The following is a 5,899-nucleotide window of genomic DNA, read 5'->3' as shown; positions in this document are numbered from 1 at the left end:
ATGAAGGTGTTTTTGGGTTAGAATTGGTGAGAATTGAGAACATGCTCACACAATGATTATCCTAATGAAAATGCTGATTCAAGGGAGTGTGCCTGACTCTCTGCTGTATTTCTTTTCATGGTCGCAGCCGTGCAAATAAAAGTGAATCACGGACCATGTTTTTGTTGGTATGCTTAAACAGCCGTGCCGGGGCACGCGGCTGGCGGGCCTCGGCAGCGCTTAGTGCCGCCCGTGAGAACGAGAGCGCTCTGCCCGCCGCCGGGTCGCCCTCGGGAGCCGCTGCGTTCCACTCGTGCCGTGGCCCGGGGGGGCTGCTGCGGTCCGAGCCCCTCTTCTTTCCCTGCCCTGTTTGAGAGCCCCTCTTCGAAAACCGACCCTCTTGAGACGAGAATGCGTCTAATGTGGTTTTGTTTTCTGTTTGTTTGGGGTTTTTTTGGTTCGTCCGGTATCCTTTCCCACAACTTTGGGTACTTTTCTCCGAACTAGAGTGTTGGATGTCTGAAAGACTCCACAAAATTCATCAGAACTGTGGAGTGGTTTGGGTCCTGTTTATCCCAGATGAAATGTCGGTGTGGAGGGCTGTTGTGCAATCAAACTGTGGCTCAAAGGCGGGATTCAGCCCTGGCTTCAGGCTGCGGCTGAAGGGCAGGGAGGGAGCAGCCGGCGACAGCTTTGCTGGCTGTCGTCTGGCGGGGTCGTGCGTGAACGGATGCGCTGGCGGAGAGGAAGATGCCGAGGGAAGGTAACGGGTGCCTCGTGCAAGGAGGCCGGCACAGACAGACGCTGCTGGCTGCGTTTTCCCCTCGAGATTCAGTAATTTGCGGATTTGTCAAAATCCACTGCGGTTCCCCTGGTGTGATCTTTGGATGGCCTGGGTATTCTGGTTTCTGAGAGGGACAATCTGTATTCAACAGCCGACTGTAAAATCCGGTATGTGAACATAGAAAAGAACCTCGCGGGTTAGCTTTCGCTGTGCACGGCCCTTTGAATCGTCAGATAAAAGGGCGTTTCGGAGTTCGCACTTCAAAGTTAGATCATGAAGGGGGAAAAAAAATAGAGGGCTTCTGCCTTAAATGAAAAAAAATCATTCATTCTGTCATATTAAAGGGAAATTGCTATTCGTTAAGGTCCCTTAGTGAAATTAGCTTCAATTAAGCATCCTTACTAAATGCAGTGGTGACTGCTTATCGTCAGAGCCACTCATCTTGGGGTAATGCCTGACCTGCAGAGTTTGTTATGATTATTAATCTTTGTAAAAAAACAATTACACAGATAATGACCTGTTTAAAAGAGCCTCACCACCATACATCATTTGTTTAGTGCTTGCAGAAGTATAACTGTGGTACAGAGCATTTGCTTAACGGCCCCGGTGTTGAATGATTGTGCGAAGCAGTGAAGTATCTCCCCTGTAGCAATCCAGCAGCGGAGGATGCTCTGGCCCTCGGCCGCGGGACGGAGCGCTCGCTGCTAAAGGGGAGGCGGCGGGAAGAACCGCGCGCTGCCAGCGCCTCTGTCCGCTCCGGGCAGGGCGGGCGGCGGAGGACAGCAGCGAGCGCGCGGCCTTTGCCCTTGCTGAAACTTCTCCAAATGCTCATCTAAAATTTGCAGACTGAATTTCTAAACTACCTTTCTTCCCATTATACGTATTCCTATAAAATAGCTGCATAGGATGTAAACGACCACTGTCGCGTTCCTGCGCTCAGCTTGACACAGGGTAAAACCGACTCATTCGTGAGCCGGCGCTTGCATTCGGGTGCTTTCTCCGTGTGTCGGTGGCCCGGCCTTGCAGCGCGGCGAGGGCACCCGCTCTTCCTCCCCGCGGGGCTGGGGCTCCTCCTCTGCCTCCGGAGGCAGCGGGTTAACGGCGTGGGCGTGAGGCCGATGCTCTCCCTTGGCGCGTTCGGGCAGATGGCAGGCAGTGCTAAACTCACCAGCACAACGAGCGCTTGTGCTGTAATTGGAAGTTTTGGAGGAAATACGGCATGAGTGAGTCTGAAAAACGAGTGTTCCGGCGTTCACGTTCACATGCCATCCTTACCTCGCTGCAGAGTGAAATAGAGCAGCGATCACAGGCAGATCTCAGTGACGTTTGTGAATAATTATAATAATTATACTTCATAAGACCTTAATTCTGCAAATTCTCAGACGTGTCGGTGAGACGCGGAGCGCTGCCCTTTCGCGGTCGGTGGCAGAGGACAGCGCTCGGCGCCCTGCGGTGTTCATCAGGATCAGCCTGGAACGGCGCTTGCCTGCGCTGCGTGCTTTCATGCTAGCGCTGCTGCCGTTCGATATACGCGCACAGAATGACTGTAGGGGAAGGGAAGGGCATTATGCATGCTGGGTTTCGTTTCATGCGGAAAGCAATTGGATTTAAAAGTTTGCTAACCGGTAAAAATATTTATGGTGTTCTGCAGCAAACAAATAAACCACCAGTCCCAGGGGCTGGGAGGGAGGATGGCTGGAGATGCTGCGCCACTGGAGCCTCGCGTTCGAGCCGTGCTTCCCGGATAAGGCCCCTTTGCACTGGGGAGATCGGGCGTGCCGTGTAAGGCTGTTCCTTAAGGAAGGCGCCTGTCGGGCTCCAGCGGAGAGGGGCCGGTGACGGTAGATAGCCCCGAGATGCCCACAGGGGCTCCCCCGCCGCGGGCTAGCTACGAGCACGTTTGCACGTGGCCGTTTGCCCAGCCCCACAGCCTGCCCGGCCGCCTGGCTCTGACCCCCTGCTCCCCTCGGGAGCCGTTTGAGCTCGGTTCCTTGCCGTTGGGCCTTGTTTAAGCTACAAAGTAGGTGCACGTCCACGCCTGGCCTCCCCTTGTGCTGATCCTGACCAGGTCTCGCTGATGTGACTCGCTTAGCCTCGGCTCGGCCTTGCCCGGCGATCGCTGGCCGTGGCTGACCCTGGCTACCGTCGCAGGACCCGGTCTGGGTGCCGTGGGCCTGCGCCCTTGCTGGCGGCGCGCTCTGGGCTTGCAGAGCCGCCGCTTCCGCCGCTCCCGGGCGCGGAGCGGCAAAACCTGCCCTGCAAGCCGCGGGCGGCTGGGAGCCCGGCGGGTCGGCTATGGACGGAGCCCTGGGCTGGTGGCTGCGATCCTGGGGCTGTCACGAGGCTGTGGACAATCGGACCTCGCTTTTTACCCACCATGGGCATTTTTTTTTCACCAGGCAAGTGGCTTGGCATTCATGACTGGGCTGGGGAAAGGGTTCCCAGGGCATAAGCTGGTTCTGCTTAGGTGGTTTTACACAGCCCAGTCCAGCCTCTGGGAGAAGAAAAAAAAAAAATGGGTCTTATTCTGCTTTCTGACACCAGCTCACCCCCGCCGTGGGTCTGGATTCACTGCAGGGCCAAAGCAGAAGATTTTGGTCGGTGAGGGAGCCAAAGGCTGGAGCTACAGGTGGCCAGGCCAGGTCGGTCACAAGCCAAGTGAAGGCTTCAATACGTAGAAGGAAAACAAGGGGATTATTTTTCATATTTAGGCAACCCGGAGTTATGAAATTATGATGTGTTGATAAATAGCGATAACGAGGGATCAGCAAAGCTCAGGTTCTGGTTGCCCATGAAGAGGGACCCGTGGGCCAGGCTCCTGCAAAGCGCAGAAGGAGCTCTCCGCATCTGTCGTCCCTGGCTCTTCGGCTCGAGCGTGCCGTGGCGCGGTTTGGCTTTACTCTGTGCGCGCATGCGTCACTTTGTTTTGAGAGGAATGAAGGGTCCTGTTGCACCATCAAAAATTAAACTTCTTTTCAGGTGGCGATGGAGTCCTTAAGGTGGCGGGGGCTTGGGCTGCAGAGAAAAGGAGCGGGAAGACCCTGGTAAGTGCTCAGCGGCTGAAAGCGCGGTTTGATGCTCAGTGTTTTCATGAGAGGCTATATTTAGCGAGAATGATAATGTTCCTGGGTCACTGACTGAAACGCGCAAATGAACTTGTTTGGTCTCTGGTGGAATTAAAGGCTTAGGATATCGATAATACTTGGATGCAGAGACCGCTCAATATTTTCTACTGCAAAGTACTGCTGTGAAACACTTGATTTGTTTTTCCTCTGCTAATAAATTCCTCCCCCAAATAAACTTCGTGCAGGAGATAAATATTGCAAAACAGGAGAATTTTGAAATGGAAAGTGGTATGCCCAAGGCGACAGGCATCCTCAGCGGTGGAGCTGGGATTAGCAGTTGGCTGCTCCCAGCTAATCCAGTTTGCAAATCCCCAGGCCGCGCTGCTGTCCCGGGAGCTGCTTGTCGCTGCACACAGCTCTTCGCCCCCTCCCCGGGATGTAAAATACTGTCCAAAAACTCAGCGCAAGCCGTCCGGTCGGAGGGCTGGAGGTGGGAGGAGTGAAGTCGTTACGGGATGATAAAGAGAGGTAGGTTGCGAGTGCTCAAGGGCCTCGCTGGTTTGTGAGGCCGTTGGAGGACCTGCAGCGGCGGAGCCGGGCGAGACGCCAGCTCGCCCCCGGCTCTCATCCTAGTTTTGCTGGGCCGACTGCTGAGGAAAGGGGTGGGCATTCGGCCTGAGCGGAGGAAGCTGCGGGTTCGGGGGAGCAGAGGGAAACGCACGGCATCTGCGCCGTGTCTGGCAGTGCTGCGGGAAAACCTCTGCGGAGAAACACCTTGAAATGGGCTTCTGCGTCCAGGTGCTGTGAGACGGAGCTTTGGGTCTTGCTGCCTCGGCACGGGCGCTCTCCGGGCCGGGTCCGTATGCAAGCGGAGCGTTGCCCTCGGACGTACCCTGCGGAAGGCTCGGCGCACGCTGAGGGCAAAGCAACCGGGCTGCGTCTGATTTCACAGGCAGGGGCTGAGGGAAGCGGCCCCGGGCTCTCCAATCCAGACCCGAAAAACCCAGACTCTCCAAATCCAGGCCTGGCTCTCCTTGGCGTAGCTGGTGCTCGCCGCTCGCGCGGCGCCCGCCCGCCCCGGCTGCTGCTGCGCTGGCCGCTCTGTGCGGGGCCTCCCCAAGGTGCCCTTTCGGATCTCGCGCTCCCACCGCCAGCAGCTGGCTTCCAATTAAATCCAGCTCAGGTCAGCTCCTGACAAGCAGCCTCCCTTGTAACTCGAAGAGGTCACCAGCCAGCAGATTCTTGAAATGCATCTTAAAAAGAGAAAGGCTTGGGCTGGGAGCCAAGATAATTTTATTTCTTCTTTTTTTTTTTTTTTCTTTCTCCTCCTTCCTTCTCTGTAGCAACTTTTTCTGCAGAGCTGTGGCTCGGATGGGAGGTCGTGGGCATTAAGAGGAGACAGGGTGTGCGTGATGCTAATTAGCTGTTGTACCTGCAGCACTTCCAGCATGTAAAACCCTGATAGACCCTGTTGTCATAATTAATGACCACAGAAATAGCGGACAGGCTTGTAGACCTCGTGCTGGGAGATTTAAGCCAATTTTTAAATACTAGAAACCAGGAACAGGCTTGAGCGAGGGCAGGTTGTCCTGTGTGTTTGCACAGGGTTTCTTGCATCCTCCTGAAGCAGCCAGAACGTGATGCTCTGGGGTTCAGGGTGTTCTCAAATACAGCCTCCTCTGATGGTGTTTCTGCATTCAGCTCTGTGTCAATAATTGCCCTCCGTTAATAAGGAGGTGCTTGGTGCTGTACAGCAGAGATGGAAGATGTGGTTTTTATTTTATAATTGAGGCCTCTGTAGCATATTTTGCACGGAGCAAAAGGAAAGGAGTGATGGTGTTCGATCTGAGGCCCTAAACGTGAGCAGCCCGGTTCTGTTGTCGCAGGGCGCAATCCAGGAATCGCTGACGGGATGGGAGGGGAGCTGGGCCCCTGCGATGAGCTAACTGGCAACTGTAGGTGCATCAGCACCCGGGCATAAAGGTGCCTCCTTGTTCGGCTGAGTCAGCGGGAGCTGCTGTCCCTGCTTGAACGGCTGCAGGTCCTGTGGTCGGGGTCAGCTCAGCTGGGA

This window comes from Platalea leucorodia (genome assembly GCF_965183815.1).
Source record: "Platalea leucorodia genome assembly, chromosome: 14".
NCBI lineage: Eukaryota > Metazoa > Chordata > Aves > Pelecaniformes > Threskiornithidae > Platalea > Platalea leucorodia.
The sequence above is the reverse complement of the archived record's forward strand: the minus strand, read 5'-3'. Positions refer to the sequence as shown.